The sequence below is a fragment of the Lissotriton helveticus genome, chromosome 2_1 (genome assembly GCF_964261635.1).
Source record: "Lissotriton helveticus chromosome 2_1, aLisHel1.1, whole genome shotgun sequence".
NCBI lineage: Eukaryota > Metazoa > Chordata > Amphibia > Caudata > Salamandridae > Lissotriton > Lissotriton helveticus.
In genome coordinates, this window is record NC_136059.1 from 1,494,593,046 (window position 1) to 1,494,616,895 (window position 23,850).

Consider the following 23,850-nt stretch of genomic DNA (forward strand, 5'->3'; position numbering starts at 1 on the left):
CAAAATAACGTCGCAAAGAATTTATGGGTAGACTTTTTTAAGCCGCAGTATGCATGTAAATTAGATCTTTGCCATTATGCACCACCCCCCATGGTCTTCTCAAAAGGGGAATTGTTTACCCTGGGTGATGTGAATATAGCACTAGATGGGGTGACCAGGGGGAGAGCGCCAAGTATGGACGGAATTCCGGCCGATGTATTTTTAAGCGACCGGGATACATGGTGCCAATATTTTGTTTGGCTAGCCAATTCGCTTGCCCAGGGTGCTCCAATACCAAATTCTTGGAAGGGAGCGGAAATTATTCCAGTCTTTAAAAAAGGTGATAAGGCACTACCCAGCAACTACAGACCCATCAGTCTTATTGATTCTGCTCAGAAGCTGATGGGTCGTCTAGTGCAAAACAAATTACAAGCATGGATTACCGAGAAAGCTATCTTGTCTCCTTTTCAGGCTGGTTTCCGCCCACTAACAAGCTCCATCGATCAGGTCTTCTATTTCCTAGCTTTATACTGGAAAAACGTCACTTTGAGTGATGGCCCGTTGTATGCTGTATTTGTTGACCTGAAGTCAGCATTTGACTTAGTTCCACGGCAAAAAGTATGGAGTGTACTTGTAGAAACTGGAATTAGCCCTGAATTACTGACATTGTTAGTTCGTATGCATGAAAATAACTATGCCAGGATCAGATGGGGGGCCCAGGGCGAAGTAACTGATCCATTCCCAGTAGAGAGTGGGGTTAGACAGGGATGCGTCCTGGCCCCCACCTTGTTTTCAATATATTAATGGCATGGTGGACTACCTAAGGAAAACCCCTACTGATGCTCCCATACTAAACGGGGTTCGTGTGCCAGTACTTATGTTTGCTGACGATACGTTGTTGATTTCGCGAACCCCTAGTGGCCTCCAGAAGGCGATTAATGCATTTGGGGATTTGTGCCAGATTCGGGGCTTAGAGTTAAACACTTCCAAGACTAAGTTTATGTGCATGAACTCAGCTAAAGTTTTTAAGGGCAAAATCACCTATAATGGGACTGCTTTAGAACAGGTCGACGCTTTCACATACTTAGGCATTTCCTTGCAGGGCCACATGAAATGGAAGACCCATATTGACACCACAGTCTTAAAGTTTCATCAATTAGCAGGTGTTATAGCACTCAAATATAAAACTTCATTAACTAAACCTGTATCTCCAGTTCTAGAGATCTATAGTATGAAGGTGCTGAGTGCTTGTCTATATGGCTCAGAATTGTGGGGTTTTGCCAATCTGAGGGAACTGACTTTAGCCGAGAACAAGTTTCTACGGTGCCTGGTAGGTGCCCCGCAGAGTACACCAATTGTTCCCCTATTGTTCGAACTGGGAAGGAAAAATATTGAGGACCTGGCTCGGCTGCACCCATTACTATTTTGGAGACGGATTATGTCAACACGGAGTTAGGCCACTATGCTGCTGCACTTATGGACATCATCAAGTCGGACCGATTTCATACAATCGTATGGCTCAAAGAAATTCTGAGCATGTTGGCAAAACTCCACCTTGATCACCTTTGGGCCAACATGGATACAACTGCTTTTCCATCTAAGGAGATTTAAAAAAAACTGTATTGGGATATGATTTGGCATTCTGTTTTTTGTTCCAAACCAATCACTAAGTTAACCTGCCGTTTTTTGGATCTTAAACCTGCTCCATTACGCGAAACATACTGGGACCTCATCACAAGACCTATGGACAGAAAACTGTACTTCCAACTTAGAATTGGAACTTTGCCCCTTAATGCTTTTTCACAAAAGTGGTTGCCGAATAAGGACAATAAATGCAACCATTGCAAAGACATAGTTGAGGATGTTTCGCACTTTTTGTTTGTTTGCCCTCTTTATGTTCGCCCAAGAAAAAGATGGTTAAAACCAGCGTGCCAGAATCTAGGGACACGCAGGTGCCTTGAGGCGCTTAGAATATTGGAAACAGACTGTACTCCTCATTTAGCAATTGCAGTAGCAAAATTCTTAGGATGGGCGTGGATCATACGCACTCGCACTTTAGTTGGCGGAGATGTAGACAATGTGATGTGATTTTTGTGCCCCATATTAATTAATCATGAACAATGGATGTAAAGTTGTTCTTTTTAGTACTAGTGTTTTTATTCTTAATCATGAAGTGACAGCATAATTAGTTTAATGTGAGTTTTAATAATTGCATGATTTTAAGCTTAGTATTTATTGTTGTAAAGACAGGGTGTTTAATGCTTTTATGACATGCTGTTGAATAAAGCATTTTGAACCGACAACTTTTACCTGGGTTCACCTATCAGGTGACAAACATTGATGGAGTGCAGAAAGATCATCCCATGGCAGTAGTTAATCTCAGCTGGGGAGGTGTCACTGGCCCAAAGAGAGTGGCAGTGTCTACAAACTTGCCTGTAGATTGTCTACTAGGAAATGATCTAGAGATCTCAGCCTGGGCTGAGGTTGAACAAGAAACCCATTCCAAAATGGTAGGCCTTCCAGAAAAGGTTAGTGGGGCTGCGATGGCTACAGCCCCAGCTCAAGCAGAATTCCTTCCTAAAGAGGTTGGAAGGGCTGTGATGGTCACAGCCCAAGCTCAGGCAGACTTCCCTGAAAAGGTTGGCAGGGCTGTGATGGTCACAGCCCACACCCAGACAGATTTTAGTGTTGTGAAGCCTGAAACTATGGATCACTCCACTCAGACAGAGAGCATTGGGGAGGAAGAAAAGTCTCCCTCCCACCAGACATTAGTTGAGAGTCAGTTTCCTCAGGGAACTGACCCTACCCCTTGTGAAGAAACTGCCCCAGAGGTAGCCAGGCCTGGCCTGACAGAGCCTCTGATGTCAGTGGACCCTTCCAAAGTGGGACACAGTCTGAAGCAGGTAACCTGCCCCTCTCTACCCTGCCTCAGTCAGCCCAGGGCTGTAGAGGTCAGGGAGGCCAGTGGACCCCAAAGGGCCCCCTGTCCACAAGAACACCCCCATCAGCAGATTAGGGGCACCGAAGCTAGCAGCCTTAGCAAGGTGAACATTTCAAAAACTCCTGAGGGATCTCCCTTACTCTTAGTTAGGAACCTCCCCCAAATGGACTCTGTTGGGCACAGCCAAACCTGGGACCCAAAGGCCCCAAACCTGACCTGTCCCTCCAGTAAGCCAACAAAAGGGACCCAGCCTCCAGCTGTAGGCAGCCAGAGGTTGACCCTGAGAGCACAGTGTAACTCAGTCATGGAAAGAAAGGCACCCATGGTGGATAGTGATTGGAGGAAGCTGATCCCTACATTAGTGGAGCCTCATTTCAGTACTCCATCTCAACACCAGCCTTTTACTTTGCCAAAACACACCACAGGTAGAGATTCCCTATGGTGGAGACCCTCTGATACCCCTAGGGTGAGGGATTGCTTAGTGCACCATGAGACAGGGGGTAACCATGCTAGTTCAGGTACTTCCTTATATGGCCGCTTAGACAATATAGGCTTACTTGGTCAAGGATAGCCTTATCTCCTTTTGTTTGGGGGGGGGGGGCTGTGTAGGAAGGTGAATACCTGACTATGGTTACCCAGATTTTTTGCCTTGTGTTTAGCTGGTTTTTTACTTAGTTGGCCTGGGATCCTGCTAATCAGGGCACCAGGCTATCTGCTCTCTCTTTAAAATGGACTCCATGTACCTTAGGTGCATACCTAATTGGATGTTGGGTCACTCTTCTGAGTCCCTGTACAGTGTACTATAGGTACCCAGGGCATAGGTGCACCCAAGGCCTACCAGGGGCTGCAGCATATATTATGCCACCCCTGGCTGGCCCTCCAAACTGACACAACTGGCTGATCACTCAGCTGGGGCAAGGGCGTGTAATCACCCCTTGCTTAGGTATAGTATTCCTATACCTACCATTATATATAGACACATATGCACCTATAAGTCACTCATATGGCAGGCCTTAACAATCCTGAAGGCAGAGTGTTTGGCTTTATGTGACATGGTGCTCTAGCATGAGCTGAGCCTGTTTGAAGCTTTCGGGACCATGTCCTTATAGCTGTTCTATGATATTGCTATACCATATACTCTTAAGTGCATTATTAACCTCGCGGTTAAATGCTAGCTTTGGTTTGGCTTTATCAAAACATGTCGTGTAAGGTGTCATACGCTTTGGAATACTACCCCCTCGCCAGTTCTGGTGACGGGGGTAGCATTCCACCCTTCTAGAGGGCGAAGATATGTTGATTCTACTAATCCCGGTTAAAGTTAACCAGAGCCTCAGCATCACAAAATGGATGCTGCTGCCACAGACACAAGTCTGACCTCCTGCTGCTGGGAGTCCTTCCAGCGAGGGAGGCTTGGACAATAGGTTTCCTGTCTTGGGAGGTGCCAGCACCACCCCAGACAGGCTATAGTGTATTGGGGCAGGGAGGGCTGAATGAACTGAGACACTGCCTGGGGCACACAAGGTGTCCCATGCATAGTCCAGTTCAAACCGGTGCTGGGGCACTCCAGCCCCAGCTCTGGCGCGAAACTGGACAAAGGGAAAGGGGTGTAACCACCCCCTTCCTGGGTCCCACCCATAGGAGGGACCTAGCAGGTAATCCAGCCCCTAAATTTGGTAAATAGGTAGGAGCTGAGTCTTAAGACTTTAGATTTATCCTGACTGAAACTCTGATACAAAACTCTGGACCTTTGACATCCTACTCGACATAGAAGACTGAAGAATCTCCCTTGTGGTCAAGGGGTGACCACCCTGCACAAGCAGGCACCATTAAGCGATGAACGGTTTGCTTTGTCAACGCTGCCGCCGGAGCCCGAGCACAGAGACCAGTGGAGGTGACGTGAGACGTGGGACGAGCCATCTTGGAAAGCCAGCGAATTGCTTTCCTTGCAACTTCTGAGGCACCCTCGAAGTTGGGGATTGAGAAGCCCCAGCCCCGAGCACCAACTGCATCGAAGATCAGCCCTCCACACTCCACGAGTTCTGCGGGGGCCCTTCTGCATTTTCCTGCTCGACGCGTCTGTCTGGTCACTGGCCCATTGGCTAGTGGCCTCTGTGACGAGGAAACCTTTGGTTTAAAATGCTGGTCTGGTTTCTCCAGACTGGCCCTTGCTCCCCTGAAAAGGAGCCGCCCATCAGACCTTGCTGGTCTGATTAAGAAGCCATCTTCCTTTTCTGCGTGGGTTGCCTTTGCCAAGGCTTGTTGACTCCAATCCGGAAGCCGACAGCGAGATCCTTCATGGGACAATCCTTGCCCAGCTCCTGGTTGTCGTCGACACCTCCTGGTCCACGTGGCTGCAGAGACAAGCTTCACGACATCACCTGATTGCTTCGCGACATCGCCTGGTTCCTACCTGGTTCCTTCCTGGTCACTGGCTAGTGACCCAGACTCTGTCCCCTCTGCTTTCAGGTACTCTTCATCCTTGACAGGCCCTTGGATCCACCCGGACACTTCTCTCCTGGTCGCCTGTATCATCTTTCTCCAAGGCTCCATAGGAATCAGCGACGAAACCCGACACACTTTGACACCTATGCACCCGCTTCCTGTGGGTGAGGTAACGCGAGTATTTCGCTACTCCTGTGGGTATTGACTATCCTAGCATCCTAGTTTCAAGTAGCTTTTCCCTAGTCCACCGGAAGTGTCCTAAAAGAACTAGTTTCCATTTCTTTAGTTCCCATTCTAACTCTATGGTAACTTGCGTGCGTATAAAGACAAAGCACGCGCATCCCGTGGGCCTCCTGCTCTCTATCCATTGGTAGTACAGTGTAGCCCCAGCGATTCTCCAGGCCCTAGGCCTTTTTCTTGGTTCGTGACGTGGTCCTTATACCACTATTTTAGTATATGGTTCGAAGTGCCCCTAGGGCATTACTGTATTTTGTGCAACTTATCGTATTTTAATTAGGTATCTTGTATTGTGTTGGTGCCTCTGACCTCATAAAGAGTTCAGAGGATTGTGTTAGAAATGAATACATATATATTTTGATCTACAACCTGTGTGGTCTCCTTTCACTTGGTATTAAAGGGATTGCATATGGTAAAACTCCTGGCTTCACATGCCCTCTTGAGTTTAGCCTAAGACTGCTTTGTCCATGCTACCACTAGGATAGCTGGTCTATGAGGTTGACTTTACAACCATCACCATAAGGGTTGTTTGGACTGGTGCAAGGTGCTCACTAGAATAGTGAACATCATATACCAGGCCAACTTCTCACACTCCCTTCCAGCCAGTACGCGTAGTTAGAAACATGCCTACGTCACGGAATACCGAGCACTGTCTTTGCTTGAACTTTCAACAAAACTTTGGATACTCTGAGGAAACTGGCTGCTTTTCATTACTTTTCCCAGAATACATTGGGAAGGGCTGTGGCATTCAGAGTTCAAATGCTTCCCATTGACTTCTGTATACTGCTCGGACCTTCTACCCCATGTTGTGCATCTGACCAAGATATGTGCAGAATAGGTGTGGTTTCCAGCACCTGTGGTCAGCATGCATAGACCGGGGCCTGGTTTAGTCTAATTTATCTGCATTCATCTATATTTATTTTGGGTTTTGAGAAAAAATTTATAAAAATTAGTATATTTACACATAATTTCCAGGAGGACTGGACTTTTTACTTGGCTCGTTACATGGTCTGCTTTACCTAGTTGGTGAGCACTATTTTGTTTATTGACACTGATGGGGGCAATGGCAGCTGCTTTTTTGTATTTGCAGCATGCCCACACAGGACAATGGCGGCTGCTTTTCTTATAAAGCGCTATGCCGCTCAAACTTTCATGCTGAGCTCGGCACCCGCTATAGGGACACCAAGCTCAGTTTCAAATTTAATTTTTAAACTTTCATGTTGAGCACGGCGTCCGCTTCATTGACACGCACTCTATTTCAATTTTTTGGGAAACTTTCATACTGAGTGCTGTGCTTGCTTCAGGGACACTGCGCTCTGTTTCTTTTTTTGTTACTTTAACATGGAGCGTGGTGCCGGCTTCAAGGACACAGCAGTCTGTTTCGTTGTTTTTTTAATTTAATAGTGAGCACGGTGCCTGCTTAACGGACACTGCACTCTGCAATAAGTATTCGACGAGAGCGGCGTTTCAGGCTGCTCCTGGCTCACAGAGTGCGAGCCTCTTCCGTGTTTGGGGTCATTTATTTCTTAGCGCGTTTGTGTGATTTAAAAACACTAATGTGTAATTTTAAAATGTGCACTGATTCCTACCTGCTGCCACTTTGCTCTTGACCCCGTTCCACCGCGGCTGTGTGCCGATCGAGCGGAGGGTCTGTTTCAGAGCAACACGCCTTACACCACTTCCTGTCTGCCACTTCCTGTCTCTGGCAGGTTAGCGTGCTAGCTGCTGTAACGTCAGTGGTTATATCTAGGGGTTGGCCTGTGCTCCCTGTGACGAGAGCGGAGATTCAGGCTGCTCCTGGTTCACAGAGCGCGAGCCTCCTCCGTGTTTGGGGTCATTTATTTCTTAGCGCGTTTGTGTGATTTTAAAACACTAATGTGCAATTTTAAATTGTGCACTGATTCCTACCTGCTGCCACTTTGCTCTTGACCCCGTTCCGCCGCGGCTGTGTGCAGATCGAGAGGAGGGTCTGTTTCAGAGCAACACGCCTTACACCACTTCCTGTCTGCCACTTCCTGTCTCTGGCAGGTTAGCGTGCTAGCTGCTCTAACATCAGTGGTTATATCTAGGGGTTGGCCCGTGCTCCCTGTGACGAGAGCGGCGATTCAGGCTGCTCCTGGCTCACAGAGCGCGAGCCTCCTCCGTGTTTGGGGTCATTTATTTCTTAGCGCGTTTGTGTGATTTTAAAACACTAATGTGTAATTTTAAATTGTGCACTGATTCGTACCTGCTGCCACTTTGCTCTTGACCCCGTTCCACCGCGGCTGTGTGCTGATCGAGCGGAGGGTCTGTTTCAGAGCAACACGCCTTATACCACTTTTTGTCTGCCACTTCCTGTCTCTGGCAGGTTAGCGTGCTAGGTGCTGTAACATCAGTGGTTATATCTAGGGGTTGGCCCGTGCTCCCTGTGACGAGAGCGGAGATTCAGGCTGCTCCTGGCTCACAGAGCGCGAGCCTCCTCCGTGTTTGGGGTCATTTATTTCTTAGCGAGTTTGTGTGATTTTAAAACACTAATGTGTCATTTTAAATTGTGCACTGATTCCTACCTGCTGCCACTTTGCTCTTGACCCCGTTCCGCCGTGGCTGTGTGCCGATCGAGCGGAGGGTCTGTTTCAGAGCAACACGCCTTACACCACTTCCTGTCTGCCACTTCCTGTCTCTGGCAGGTTAGCGTGCTAGGTGCTGTAACATCAGTGGTTATATCTAGGGATTGGCCCGTGCTCCCTGTGACGAGAGCGGAGATTCAGGCTGCTCCTGGCTCACAGAGCGCGAGCCTCCTCCGTGTTTGGGGTCATTTATTTCTTAGCGAGTTTGTGTGATTTTAAAACACTAATGTGTCATTTTAAATTGTGCACTGATTCCTACCTGCTGCCACTTTGCTCTTGACCCCGTTCCGCCGTGGCTGTGTGCCGATCGAGCGGAGGGTCTGTTTCAGAGCAACACGCCTTACACCACTTCCTGTCTGCCACTTCCTGTCTCTGGCAGGTTAGCGTACTAGCTGTTTCTTCCTCTGAGGGTTTTTCTATGGGGCCATGGCGGAAGCGCAGCGGACGAGCGCAGCGGGCGCGCCGACTTCACGCCAAAGTTGCGCCAAAGTTAATCCCGTCTACGCCCGTCCGCGGCCGATCGCGCCCAGCGACCATACCCCATGCCCTTTTAACTACTTACTCACGTGCGGGCCTTTTTGCCCTTCAACATCCCGGTCCCCTGCACGCTCGTGCAATGGGTGCGGCTCAGAATTGTGGCATTTATATTCCGTCTGGTCCTTCCCCAGCCACTCCTAACTTAATTTTACGGGCATGTCACGGCGCCCCCCAGATCATTGTACCTGTGGCCAGGCCCCCCAGATCACAATCCCTGGTGGTAGTATACCTGAATACTCGCTCACTGGTGAAACACCAGCTTGAGATATTCCAATTGTTGGATGGTGACAGAATTGATATTCTTCTTCTCTCCGAAACTTGGCTGACGGAAGACTCTGCCCCAGATATCTTGGCGGCTATCCCCTCTGGGTATTATATCCTACAATTGATCAGGGCTGGCGGGAGAGCCAGTGGAGGGGTCGCAGCCATTATTCACTCCAAGCATAAGTTCACTACCTTAGAAACTTCCTCCCCCCCTTAAACCGATTGTCTTACATTTAAATTCTCCTCACCTAGGTTTTCTTTTGTTTGCATTCTGGTCTATCGACCCCCTGACTGTATGCCTCTTTTCTCTCAACAGTTTGGTGACTTGGTGTCGGGGCTAGTCGTTAACTCCGCCAAAATTCTTATTGTCGGTGACTTTAACTACTGGCCCTCTGATTCCCGGGAGAGCAGTTCCTCTGTAGATTTTAACGACCTTTTATTGATTTAAACTGCAGTCAGCATATTACGGTTGCCACTCACTGCAAAGGTCACATTTTAGACCAAGTTTGGACATCTAATCTTGATATTTCTCCTCCCTCTGTGTACCCCTGCTCATGGTCTGATCACCTTTTCATCTCATTCTCTATTAACCTCACTTTGGCTGTCCGCCCCACCCCCATTACCAATTTCATTGCCCGTAATTGGAAGCATGCCAACCTTATGGAGCTTCATGCCATTTTGGCCTCTACAGCCCCCGGGGAGCAGAGCTCGCTGACGGATCAGGTTAGCTCCCTCGAACAATGGTTGACATCTGCAAGCGATAAAGTAGCTCCACATAAAATTATCAAAAGTAAACGTCCCCATGACGCTCAGCGCTGGTTTACTGATCAACTGAAATCTGATAAGCTGTCCCTTCGCCAAGCTGGGTGCCGCTGGCGGCGTATCTATGATCCCAGAGCTAAATTTGAATATGTAGACTTATTGAGACTTTATAAAAAATCAATTTTATTGGCTAAATCCTCCTATTTCTCCCAAAAAATTATGGATTCCGCATCCAAGACTAAGGACATTTTTTCAATAGTCGAGGAGCTCACCCTGCCAGACCGTGTTACTGTACAACCTTTACCCTCCCAAGTTTTGTGCGACTCTCTGAACTTGTACTTTTTGGACAAAATTGCTACCATCAAAAAGAATATCCCCCTTTATCCCCCCCTTGCCCCCCATTAACCCCTGCCGGTTAGAGGCCTTCCCTCCTATCTCCCTGACAGATTTTATTTCAATGTTGCATTCTGTGAGTTCTGGATCTCCTAATGACTGCTGTCTCCCCTCAAATTCTTAAAGACATATTTCTGGCCTGTCCAGATCCCCCTTTGTTACTACTCAATAAATCGCTTGCTACTGGCAAGGTTCCAGAATCCTTTAAACAGGCGGTGTTTGTTCCCCTCATAAAAAAGCCAGGTGCCGATCCGTCTGTTATGAGTAATTTTCGACCCATTTCCCTCCTTCCCTATCTGGGGAAAATCTTGGAGGCCCATGTCACCCGCTGCCTCAGTTCATTCATCGAGAGCTCCTCCTTTCTGGAGAAGCATCAAGCTGGCTTTCGGCCAGCTCACTCTACTGAAGCAGTCATCGTAGCCGTGATGGATGAGCTGAGACAAGGTGCCGATAAGAACATCGCCCAGGCTCTTGTTTTACTGGACCTGTCGGCCGCATTTGACACGGTCGATCACGCTATACTGATCGACCGTGTCAACAATGCCGGCATCCAGGGCGTGGCCCTCTCATGGATTAGATCCTTCCTTTATAAGCGTTCTCAGGCAGTTCACTTGTCCAATTTTTCTGCCTCTTACACCCCTTTAGTTTGTGGAGTCCCCCAAGGCTCCACTTTGTCACCTCTTTTATTTAATCTTTATGTGCAACCCCTCTTGGTTTCCCTCCGTCACGCCCCCGTCACTATCTTTACCTACGCGGACGATCTTCAATTGATCTTTCCCGTGGACTCCTCTCCTTCTTCCTGTACCAACTTTCAATCAACCATGCTGGTGATCTCGGAGTGGATGCAGTACAGTCAGCTGAAGCTTAACCCGAGCAAGACGGAGTTGGTATTGATGGGTGGGTCAGCCAATCCCTGGAATTCCAGCTTCTGGCCTCCCTCTCTCGGGCCTCCATCTTGTCCTGTCAAGTCGGTAAAGAGCCTCGGTGTCATAATTGCAAATGATCTGTCTATGAGACCTCAAATTAATGCAGTAACATCATTCTGCTTCGTCCATCTTCGCAGGATCTGCAAAATCCGTAGGTTCCTTACCACTGAAGCACTCATTCTAGTCATCATGGCCCTGGTGACTTCACGCATTGACTATGCCAACTCCCTCTATGTGGGTACCCCTGCCTATCATCTTCACCGGCTACAGTTGGTACAAAACCAGGCGGCTAGATTGGTCTTTTATCTCCCTAAACATCAACACATTTCACCCCTGTTGAACAGATTGCACTGGCTCCCTGTGGCCTTCCGCTGTCAGTTCAAACTTGGTTGTATGGTGTTTAAAGCCCTCACTGGCCAAGCCCCTGCTTTTACTACCTCCAGCCTTCAGTGCTATATTCCATCTAGAGCGCTCTGATCCACTTCTCATAACCTGCTTACGATCCCTAGGTACAAACGGAAAAAAAACGGTGGTTCATGCTTTTCCTTTCTGCCCCCACTTTGTGGAACTCCCTCCCCTCTTTTCTCAGACTCTGCTCTCAGTACGACTGTTTCTGCAAATTACTTAAGACCCACTTCTTCAAGCTAGCCTACTGAGCCATCCTGCAGCACTGTCTCCTCCGCATCTGTCTTGAGCGCCGTGAAACCTTTTGGTGACCGTGCGCGGTACAAATGCTTTTAACATAACATAACATAACATATTGCTTTTGAAAAAGTTTAAATATTGGCATTGTAAGTAACAATGTATTTTAATATTATAAAAAGCTTTGCCATTTACAATGCCAATAGCTCAAAATCAAGCAATTGCTAGACCTTTTGCATTGCAAATGCTTGTTCCGTTGTTGTTGCTCACCACCCCAGCAACCTCCCTCATGTTGCTTCCTCTCGCAGTCCATTGTTGCTGTGCCCTACCCTCCTCCCCCATACCAACTTTATCTGGCTTGTCCCTCCCCACTTTTTTGACATATTTGAAATCAGCGCAGACAGCTGTGCTACATAGCCTAAAGAAAAAGAAGCACTATGACACAGTCAATGCTGGCAGCGACATAGCCCTTTTTTTGGCATGATGCAAGTATCAATGTAAGCAAAACATTTTATACTCGTTTAAAGACTTTATTTTTCCTTTCCTGCATAAAATGTGAAAATGTTTCTGAATTCTCTTGGAGTAGGGACACTATAATGAAAAATACAACATGTAGCTCATCTTTCATCAATTCACGAATACAATTGTTATCCAGTTCATGCTACTGACCAATAATTAATAATTCCCTACTGCCTAAATTTAACACCACTGCTTTGTCATAAATTCACAAATACCTAGCAGGCCTTCAATCTTTCGAGCCATCAATCCAGCTGTGCACTTTTCATGGGCAGAAAAATAAGGGAAATTGCATTATAACTTAAAAATTTGAAAAACTGGGAACTACTGGTGTTTACACAACACTTTGAGCATGTCTGGGTTTTTTCCAGCTGTTTATCCTTAGCATCTATATGAAAGAGGGAAGTGCCCTCCGAAACGGGATGTTATGATGAATGCTTTATGGCTGTTTCAAAAGTCGGTCATACCGAGGTATGCTCGCTGGAAGAACGTGATGCTCATTGGAGGGTGCATTATCCTCTCCCAGCTATGATTTGAACCACTGGATGCCCTCCCTCATCTCCAGTGCAGGGGCGGCCTTAGGCATGTGCAAGCCGTGCACCTGCACAGGGCCACCACACCCCAGGGGCCACCATGCCAATATATATCCTTAATATAATAATCCTCTGAGGATGGATACTTATTTGCGTGGCGGATTTGGCGGCTTCCAAACACCCTGACCCCCCCCCTCTTCACTGGCCTCCGTGCTCCGCCCCACCTGGACCCCCTCTTCCGGGTCCCCCTTCCTAAGATCCCTGCCCAGGGCCGCCATGAGCCTAGAGCCACATCTGTCCAGTGCATGTGCCAGCCCAAAGCTGCCCGGCCGCGTGCTGTAAATGGACGTCAGGGTGAAGATTCCAGGGTTGGGATAAAACAGGCTGTGTCACAGTATTGGCTTGTTGTAGCATTAAACAGATGCACACATGTCTGGAAACCAATGGCGCACATGCTTGTTCATTCCCCACTGGAGAAGATCGGGGATGCAGGTGTTGAAAGCACACAGCAGAGGATCTTTATGTTTTCTATAGTTAAGCTATGGTCATTTGGCACATCTTGAAGTATAGTTCTACTCTCTCTTTTTGGCCTGATACAACATTCAGGAGATATTTGGCTTGGTGAAAAATGAAGCTATTGAGGAAAATGATTGGCATGCCCTAAACAAAGCTTTCAAATAGCAGCCAGACGAGATTCAATTCAGAACTTAGAATTTTAACAAGCTGGAGCCCCATGACTGATTGGAAGCGAGGATAGAGAGAGCAGAGAGAATGGGGTGGTGGAAGTGGGGAAGGGGGGAAAAGACACAACAATGAAAGCAAAACCTTCATGGGCGCCATGCTGGTAGAAAGAGCCTACCGTTAGATATGAAAGAAAAAACTGCCGTTTTCTGTGGAGACCAGAGCCAGTCCACGGCCGGGGAAGCTGCGAGGCACAGACAGCAGTGACCCCTGCTCTGAGGCAGACAGTAGCACAACCCTCCCTCTCATCCGCCTGGCTCCGCTGCTCTGCTGCGAGACAGGCCAGGCTGGAGCCTGCTGACTGATTGGGAAGGGGAGGGAGAGCAGATAAAGTGGGATGGAGGAGGTGGTCAAACACAGAATTAAAGCAAAACCAGCACAGCGTTTGTGAAACAGGCGCAGCCCTGATAAAGTATGTCCAAAAGTTCAGATTCAGATTCAGATTCAAAATGCTTTATTCGGTATATATAGATATAGCCATATAGCAACAAATACAGAATAAAAATTGCATATACATCATTAATTTACATCGAACCCTAATTTATCGAGTACCAAATACAGCGTTACATAAAAGTTACATGTCTTAACGATTTGATATGGGACAGCAATCATAAAGTGCAATAGCCGAATTAATCAAATGTACAAATTTGCCAAACTCAATGTAGAGTATTCATTATCAGGCACATGTGCAAAACGGCAAGGACAAAGTGCATATAGGTTAAAAACAATATGTACCTTCGTCCTAAAATACATGTGCGGGCTAATGTCAATAAAGTGCATATGAGTTAAGACCATGTATGAGGTTCATACAATGATTGATTTCTGTGCAAGATGTATTTTGGAATATATGTAGCCAAATGGAAGCATATGTCTGGGCTCCCTAAGTTAAACATCAGCTGTAGCGCTTTCTTGGTTTGACATATATCATATTTTAAAAAGATAGCCAAATTAATCAAATATGCAAAGTTGGCAAGCACAATGTAGAATACTCATTTTCAGGCGCATGTGCAAAATGACAATGACAAAGTGCATATAAGTTAAAAATAATGTGTGCCTTCGTCTTAAAATACATGTGAGAACTAATATTAATAAAGTGCATATGAATTAAAACCATGTGTTAAATTCATACAATGATTGATTTCCGTGCAAATATGCATTTTAAAATGTATGTAGCCACGTGGAAGCATATGTCTGGGCTCCCTAAATTAAACATCAGCTGCATCGCTTTCTTAGTGCTACGTATATCATATTTTAAAAAGATGGGTTTCAGATAAAATTTCCTGTAAGGAGTATAAAATTTGCAAAACAACATAACATGACAGCTACTCTGCTTTTAAGTGCTGTCACAGGGGCATAAACATGAGCCATGCTGCTTGGTCAGTGGGAATGCTACTAGGTGGTGCACAATTCCTAGGCGTAAGCGAGTTAAAATAAAGCGATGGGAGCTTTTGGTAACAACAGTAAGGTATGACTGAAAGCCTTCGCTAACGCTGTAGTCTAGATAAGAGTTGAACGTGCTTTGTTTTACATATTCTGTCATTCTGGTACTTCTTTTATGGTTCAGGAAGGTGACTTTAAGCTCTTTTTTTGATAAACCTGTCCCCATTGTGGGTTCTCTGAAAACATCAAAATCATAGTGTGTTTTATACCAGGATTGAATATGGCATAACTAGGGTATATTTGAGCGGTGGTCGAGCTTTAAACAGTCAGTAATCACATCCTGAGTGAATTGTGTTTCTTCTTTTGACCAGATTGAGCGCCATAGGGCCAGGGGGCGAAGGGCAACCAGGTCCTTAACATAGTTTAAGCCCACTTCCCTATGTGTTAACTCATTTGAGGCCACAGCCGGAGCACAAAGTAGCCGTTTCAAGAAGGCATTCTCTTCATACTGAATTTGGTTACCACTCTGAGTATGATTGCCCCATATCCCTGCCCCATACAAGGCTGATGATATACACCTGAAATTATAGATGGATACCATCTCTTGAATTCTATGGCCACCTAGTTTCACTGTGAATCTAAAAACGCTACTGGTGTTCCTGACCATTTTAAAACAAACGCTCTCCTGTTCGTTAGTCCACCTTCCATCTCCTGAAAATGTAATACCCAAATAGCAGAACTTTTTTACAGTTTCCAATTTCTCCCCGTCTAAATAAAAAGTCCTGTTCTTTCTTGTCTTCCTTCTGCATGACATTATAAATGTTTTTCCTTTATTGATTATCAACTTTCTGCTTTCTATGAAGGTCTGAAACTTTTTAATTAGACATTGCAGGCCGTTTTGGGTCCGGGAGAGAAGGACTGCATCATCTGCGTATAAAAGGATTCGAATGGGATTACCATTTATAGTGGGGGCATCCACTTGGGTTGTTCTTAGGATTTGATCAATATGATTTATAAATAAAGAAAATAAAAGGGGGGCAAGAGCACATCCTTGTCGAATGCCTCTGTTGATTCTAAAGAAAGGTGTACATTCGCAAGCTGTACCGAATCTAACTTTACTGGACACATTTTCATAGAGTCTGGCCAGGAAGTGAATAATTTCAGTAGGGGCGCCCATTTCTAGTAAGACTGGCCATAAGAGTGAATGTTCCACCAGATCAAAAGCCGAGCTTAAATCGGCGAAACACAAAAATAAATTACCTTCTTTGGCCTTTGTGTATTTACTGATAATAAGTTCCAGGTTCACACACTGCTCCATTGTTCCCATCCCCCTTCTGAACCCGTACTGCACTGGGGATAAGATGTTATTTTCCTCAACCCAGGCTTCTAGTCTCTCTAAAAGGACTCGGCTAAGAATTTTAATTGGCGAATCCAGAAGCAAGATGGGGCGGTAGTTACGTGCCTCTGACCTGGAGCCTTTCTTGTAAAGGGGTACGATAATGGACTGGCCCCATGTTGATGGATGCCTATCTTCTATGGCAGCATTAAAATAACGTGTCAGGATAGGTGCCCATAAATTTATTTCATGTTTATAGAAATCCATGGGCACCCCATCGGGGCCCGGGGCTTTACCGCCCTTACTCTTTCTAATTGCCTTTGTGACCTCAGTTAGGGTCACAGATAACTGCTTTTTTGCCATTTTGAACTGGATGCTATATCTATGTCTAAAATCGGCCCATCTAAATTAAGATCAGAATTAAAAATCCCAGTAAAATGGGCTATCCAGGCGCGACAGCTTACATGGGAGGTAATTTTAGGGATGTTGCCGTTCTTTAGGAGCGGACTGTTAATGGTTTCCCAGAATAATTTATGGTTTTTTGTTGCCGCTGCCATGTCCAAGTTAGTCCAAGCCTCATTTTGTAGTTCTTTTTTCCTGGTAGACAGCGAGGTCTTATAATTGTGAAGCGCCTCTCTAATTTTTGCTATATCTCTGGGATTGGTATCTAGAGCTAGTTTAAGTTTATTTAGTGACTGTGCACATTTCTTATCGAACCAGACCACTTGAAATTTCCTCAACTTTCGACTCCTGACTGTAAGTGAGTCGTCGATCACATTAGAAAATTAATGAGGAGATTTCCTGGAGTCACTTTGGGACCTAGACAGTAATCTATTTCCACACTGCATTTTGAGAGTACTTCCATCATAAATTGGGGGGGGGGGGTTAATTCTAACCCACTTTATTCTCATGCCGTTCGATCTTTCTGCTGTGATCACTTGAACGGGTCTTCCATGAGCATGGGGTTTTCGCCCCCACCCAAATAGTACTAGCGATATGCTGTTATAATCGCTCACGGTCTGCTCTACTACCCATAGGTTGGAATAGACTGATCCGTTGGACACCAGAATGTGGTCAATGTTGGAGTGGGCATTCCTCCCTTTAAATGACAGGCACTCTACATTGTTTCTATTCTTTGTGCTGTCTAGTAGCTCCAGATCTAATTTAGCGACTAAATTATTTAAAGCGCTTCCGTAGTTGGTGTGGGGGAAATGGTTATAAACATTACTACCTCCGCTATAGTACTCCCCTCGATGGCCACAGATCCCCTTCAATGCGTGACTGCACGCTTGGATGTTAAAATCTCCCACCCAAATTATTACAGGGGGGTCACCTATTGGTTTAATACTCCCTCTATTGCCTGCTCTATATCTTGTACAATCATGCCCCGATTGGCTCCAATGATGTTATTATAGAAGTTAACTATAACTAGGTCCCTACCTTTACCATGTACCAGGCACATGATCTGTGCATATGGGGCCACCTCTACACAGCTACCAAGGCTGAACTCAGTTAGGGTAGTGTTCTGCTCGATTTTTGGGCTCTATTTATGAGTGATGGTGACTTTAAGCTTGCTACCATCCTGAATCTCTATTCTTGCCTTGTGTTGGTCCTTTTAAGGCCTTTTTGCCATACCTAGAAGCATAAACTAGAGGATAGCTGCTTAATATGATGATAGATCCCTTATTGTTGACTCTAATCCATCTATTGCCTATTGGCTTTGACATAATTATGTGTCCTTTCATGATTCTACCTATAGTAGAGGGTGGATCCTGTTGTCTTGACTTTATATTACATATTGGTATGGTTTGTGTAGGTACTCTGATAGAGCTAAGTGTTATTTCATCCTTCTCAGGCCTACAAGGCCCAGAACTAGAGAGACTCCATTTTGCTTTCTGTCCCTGCAGAACTGAGATGCTTGCAGGGTAAAGGTAATGTTTTAGTTATGAGGTGTTGTTCGCTTGGAGAGAACCGGTTCAGGCCGGCCCTTGTCGAAGGATTGTATTTTTCTCTATGTTGAAGACGCAACATCGGGCTGGCCAGCTGGGGGTGCGTCCTTGGCACGGAGTGGTACAGGAATTTGGTGGGCGGCAGGTTACTGGCTGGAACTTTCCATGAGGAGACAGCATTCCATATTAGTGAAGTGCAGAGGCGGAGTCAGGGAGAAGGACTTTGGGTTGGAAGGAGTGCAGTCGATGATTGGAACGGAGAGCGTTAGAGTGCAGAAGGAGAGGAGATGGAGCAGGGGAGAAGAGACAGTGGATGCTTGGAACAGAGGGAAGACAGACAGCCAGTGAGCTGGAACCAGAGAGAGAGAAACTAGAAGCAGTAGTGAGTAGATGGTGTTCTGAACAGAGAGAGATGAAGCAATGTTTGGAGCTGAAGACAGCAGTCAGAAGTAGTTACTTATCCGGAGGAGTTGTGATCAGCTGGAGTCTGAAGTGATGCCTTTTGGAAGAGACTGAAGTTATATTAATCTGTGAGAGCAGCTGGAGTGAATTGGACATTTGAACAGAGATAATCAGACAGAATGAAGAAGCTAGTGGAGCGAACGGTTATCAGAGCGGCAGAAACAATTAGACTAAAGCTGGAAGGCGGAGACAGTTCGTGGGGGAGAGGTGTCCAGTGCAGAGTGATCAGCGCAGATGCATGTCCAAGAGTGCAGAGGAGAATCACAGACGAGGGAGGAATCCAGATGACAGCTAGAACAAGACTCCATACTAATCAGGTGATATCTGTCCTGTTATGTTAGTGCCCATGAAACATTAACCTTGTATTACTAATCCTTTTCCTTTCAGCGGTGTGCAGTCTATTTACAGTCCCTGTTAGTTAGATGTGGATGTGGTCTTTACAGAGACCCTGCAGATCTGTGTATGTGTCTATTATGTGTTGCTATTGTTGTGATTGTAATAAAGATATCCCAGTTCTTAGTGAACCATTGTGCAGAGGTTATTATTATTAATGAAGCTAACCTTTCTTCTAGTCAGGTGCAGTCAGGTGAACGGATGCATCTCCCGTCCATGTGAATGGTAACTGAGCAAGGGGGTGGAGGAGAACTTGTATTTGATGATAACCTTTGCATAGTGAACCAGTGTACCTCTTATTCTTGTATGAAAAGGTAACCTGTTCTTCTAGTCAGATGTTACTGTGAACAGATGCTACCCCTGATCAGGTAAGTGATAACTGAATAAGGGAGAGAGGAGCTCTTGGATTGAAGGATAAGTTGTACATCATCTAATTTGGCAACTATTGTGTGATCCAGAATATTGTAGTACTATACCCCTGATGAATAGTGAGACTGATCCCTTTATGTAATGGTAATCATAGGGTATACTGCCGTCTGGGTAGAGAGGTCTGGGTTCGAATGGGACCGCGAGGCCGCCAATTCTGATACTGCCGTCTGGGTAGAGAGGTCTGGGTTCGAATGGGACCGCGAGGCCGCCAATTCTGATACTGCCGTCTGGGTAGAGAGGTCTGGGTTTGAATGGGACCGCGAGGCCGCCGATTCTGATACTGCCGTCTGGGTAGAGAGGTCTGGGTTCGAATGGGACCGCGAGGCCGCCGATTCTGATACTGCCGTCTGGGTAGAGAGGTCTGGGTTCGAATGGGACCGCGAGGCCGCCGATTGCTGATATTATAAGAGGTCTGGGTATGTATCTTAGGAATTCCCTGTCCTTAGGTGGTAGATATATGTTGAAAACCTTGTAAATAGGCCCTAGGGAGGGGGAGGTGGTAACGTTCTGGCTGAGTTAGTGATGCTCTGATGAGCTGGTCCTATCTAATCAGAAAAACCAGGCAGAACATTTGGCGTAGTCGGCAGCTTCGAATAAAGCGTAGAGGGAGGGGCCCGACATGTATGTGGACTTAAAATCCTTTCAAATTTGACATCTGTGAACAGTCTGTGAATTGCATGGTGAGGTGTGGTCCCTGACCTATGGGCTTGAACAGTTGGAGTGTAAGGAGATTGCAGTACATCATGGCATCTGACTTATGCAGTGTAGGAGAAATGCTTTTCATCTTGGTGTTTGAACTGTCAGGCTTGAAGGGTGACTGTGTATGAAAAAGGCTTGTAAATTGCTTCTTAAATGGCTTGCTGCATTTGCTTATGCTGTGAAGTGTGAAATGTATTCTGTGATATAACTTGCTGAAAATCTTGTAAATAGCGCCTTATGTGTAAGGCTTGTGGATAATTTGCTAAGTTTCTTGTAAATAGCGCCTTCTGATTAAGAATCCTTGTAAATAGCGCCTTCTGATTAGGGCTTTTGGTACCTTGTAGATAGCGCCTTCTGAGTAAGGCTTGTGATTGATTTATAGAGTTGCTTGTAAATAGCGCCGTCTGATTGTGGCTTGTGAATCACTTGCGAGGTTCCTTGAGAATGGCGCCTTCTGGTGGGGACTTGTGATTGATTTACAGAATTGCTTATTATTAGCGCCTTCTGATTCAGGCTTGCGAGTAGTTTGCTGTGTTTCTTATGAATAGCGCCTTATGCTTAGCGCCTTGTGCTTGAAATGTATGAGTGGTTTCTTAAGACCATGTGCATAGCGCTTTGTGCTTCAGATTTGTGAATAGCTTGTTCATTCCATGTGCATAGCGCCTTGTGAGTAGCTGGTAGTTGCTTGTGGATAGCGCCTTGTGAATCTGGCGGATAGCGCCTTGTGAATCTGGCTGATAGCGCCTTGCGGATTTGGCTTGTAGCGCCTTGTGAATCTGGCTTGTAGCGTCTTGTGAATATGGCTGATGAATGACTTTTTCCATTGAGCAGGGAAGGGCTGGATCCTTTCTGTCTGTTCGGGGAGAAAATGTGTTTTTAAAAGGAGCTCGACCGTTATGTGAGAACGTGAGAGATAAGTGCTAGGAATTTCCCTCGAGTCTGCAGCGCTCGGGGAAGGCTTAGGTTTGAGCTGCCAAAGGGTTCATATCTTGAATTGAGACAGCAGTGTTCATTTTACATACTGTTTGGAATGCGTCCACGGGTTTCTGTGGATGTTGCCTTTGAACACATGATTTAATGATTCTGACTCGGAGGTGTAAATCAACCTGTCGGACTGCGAGGGGGTGTTTTGGTGGTTTTCAGCTGTGCACAGATGGTGCAATCTTCGGTTGTGGAAATGAAATTATTTCAATGTAGAATGTGCTTTAATTGGTAAAATGCAACCGTGTGCTTTTAAATTAAATGATGAATCTGGCCCTTTTTATAGGTAGAATGGAAAAGCTTGCACGCTTAATTATGAATTCTTGGTTATGCAATGCAAAATTATATGTTGCCCCTTGTTTAATTTGATGGTGTTTCACATGTTATAAAAGAAATGTAATGTGTCTGCATGCATTGCTTGTTCTAATGTTTTTCCCTTTCAGCTAGTAGCAGTACCTTATGACAGAATTATTTTGCGATGCTAGCATGTGACTATGTTCCTGAAACATTTTGGTGTTCGTGTATAAAGTCAAGGGTGGACATGAGGTTCTATTTTGATTTTGACTTTAATACACTCACATCCCTTACATTAGTTTAAAATTGCTTTAGTGCAGAATGCCGTCTTTTGAATGTTGGTTAACTTTTCAGATGGCTATAGAAAAATAATAGCTTAAAAATGTGATTAAATTAGTTAGAGAAATACGGTGCTTGTCTGAGAGGAGAAAAATAAAATACCAGCTGCATGGAGTTTCATTTAAAAATGTGTGAGAAACTCCACAAGCAGAAGTTGTTGTTTTAACCTTGAACGAGATAACTCAGGCCCGTTCTCGGGGCATTTTCTGACGGGAGGGGCCCTTGAGCGAGTAGAGACTTCCTTGGCTATAACCCAATTCTTTCCGCGATCCCTTTTGTTTATGTGAAGGGAGGGCTGTATTCCTCCGACTGATGATGGCTTCCTTTGCAAGAAGAGGGAGGATGCTTGCATTCCAACCAAGGTCTTTCTTAAGAAGCTTGGCAGACGCTTGACTCTTTCGGTGAGCTCAGCGTTGGCAGCGGCCCAATTTTGGAGAAGCAGAGAAGAGAGAGAGAGAGAGCTGTCTCCTATTTTGTTATGATTGAAACTGAGCCAGCCCCTGAGCGCGGATGGCTCTGAAGGGAGGGTAGGAGAGCAAGGAGTGTGATCGCAGCGAAGCTCGGCTCCTGCTTGTTATGGTTGGAGCTGGTTCAAAACTCTGAGCGCGACCATCTTTCTAGAGGGAGGGGCTGTTTCTCAAAGGAGTGAGGAGTAACTAGGCCCCAGCCCTTCTGACTTGTGTAAAAAAATTGGGATTTTGCCCAAACAAATTTAAAGAATATGGTATAGGTAGAGTGTTTAAATCATCCCTTGGATTTAGAGAGTTCTTTTCAGGAATTAGGAGGTTGTCTTCTTACAGAAATGAAAAGCACTTGGGGTGCTTTTTGAATGGAACATTTTCTTTTATAAGATGATTGATGCTTATCTCTCGTTTCAGGTTGATGGCTTGTGCGGGAGTGCATGGATGGTCTGCCCCGCCCCCTTTGTTATTTTGTTTTTTATTTTGTTTTTGTTATGTTAGTTTGTTATTTTCTGAAATGCGGAACCAGCTTGGGCCCAAACTACACCGGAGCTGATGGCGAGAAGCGGTGTCTTACGGCGGATAGCTGAAGTTCCATGGATGACAAGATCAGATGGGATTCCTTCCTGGCAAAGAACTTTGGAGCGGTGTGTCTTACACACTGGAGAACTGTCATACCTGCTTTCCGTTTTAGAAAGAACAGACTAACTTTTTTTGATAGAGACACTTTTAATTAAAATCCTTTTTTGGTTCAAAATGTAAATCTTCAGTTGGATGCCTCAGCAGTCAGATTAAAACCCCATATACCATTCCTGGATTTCCTAAAAGAATTTTTTTTTTTTGACAAAGCCAATAGTTCTATGTTTGAAAAAAGAAAAAAATGTTTATTGACTTTTGAAAGTGATGATCTAAAAGAACCCATTGGTATTTGGTTATAATGATGTTCCTTTATGAAAGGAGTCTATAATGTAATTCCTTGGCCTGCATTCTTGAGTCTTGCATTTTTTCCCATGTTTCTATTTCAGATGGACATTATGCCACTTTTTGCAGTTACCACAAACAGGCCCCAATGATAATGTTAAATTTTCAGTCCTGTTTATGCTTTTGATTTTCCAGTTTGAAAGATGCAGTGCCACATTCATAATTTGGCCTTTGGTTTAATGATTCCTTTCGATATATGCAAATGATTTTGTTTGAAAGTCATAGGGTGCAGTATATAATTAGTGAGCTGCTTTAGTAATCTGATGCCCTGTGATACATGATATTTTGATCTTAGTATGCTATGCTATTACAGATTGACTTTACACTTGTTTATCTTTCACCTATTGGATAGTTTTCCTGTTTTCTGTAAAACAGTTTTGCCAATGAAGGGAAAGTAGTGTTCTGCATGATGGTGCACACATGTGTTCCACAGATTGATACAGAGGGATTAGGTGCACACTGTTTCCTGAGTTAGATGACTTATGACCTTTGCCTATTGACTTTGGCATGGTCTCCTATCACTTAGTTTTTCAAGTTTAAGTTTCTGATTTAGCTATTTTAGCTGTAGGGATTTCTGGACAGACTATGTCTGAATTATCTTTTAGATGAGTATATGCACTACACTTA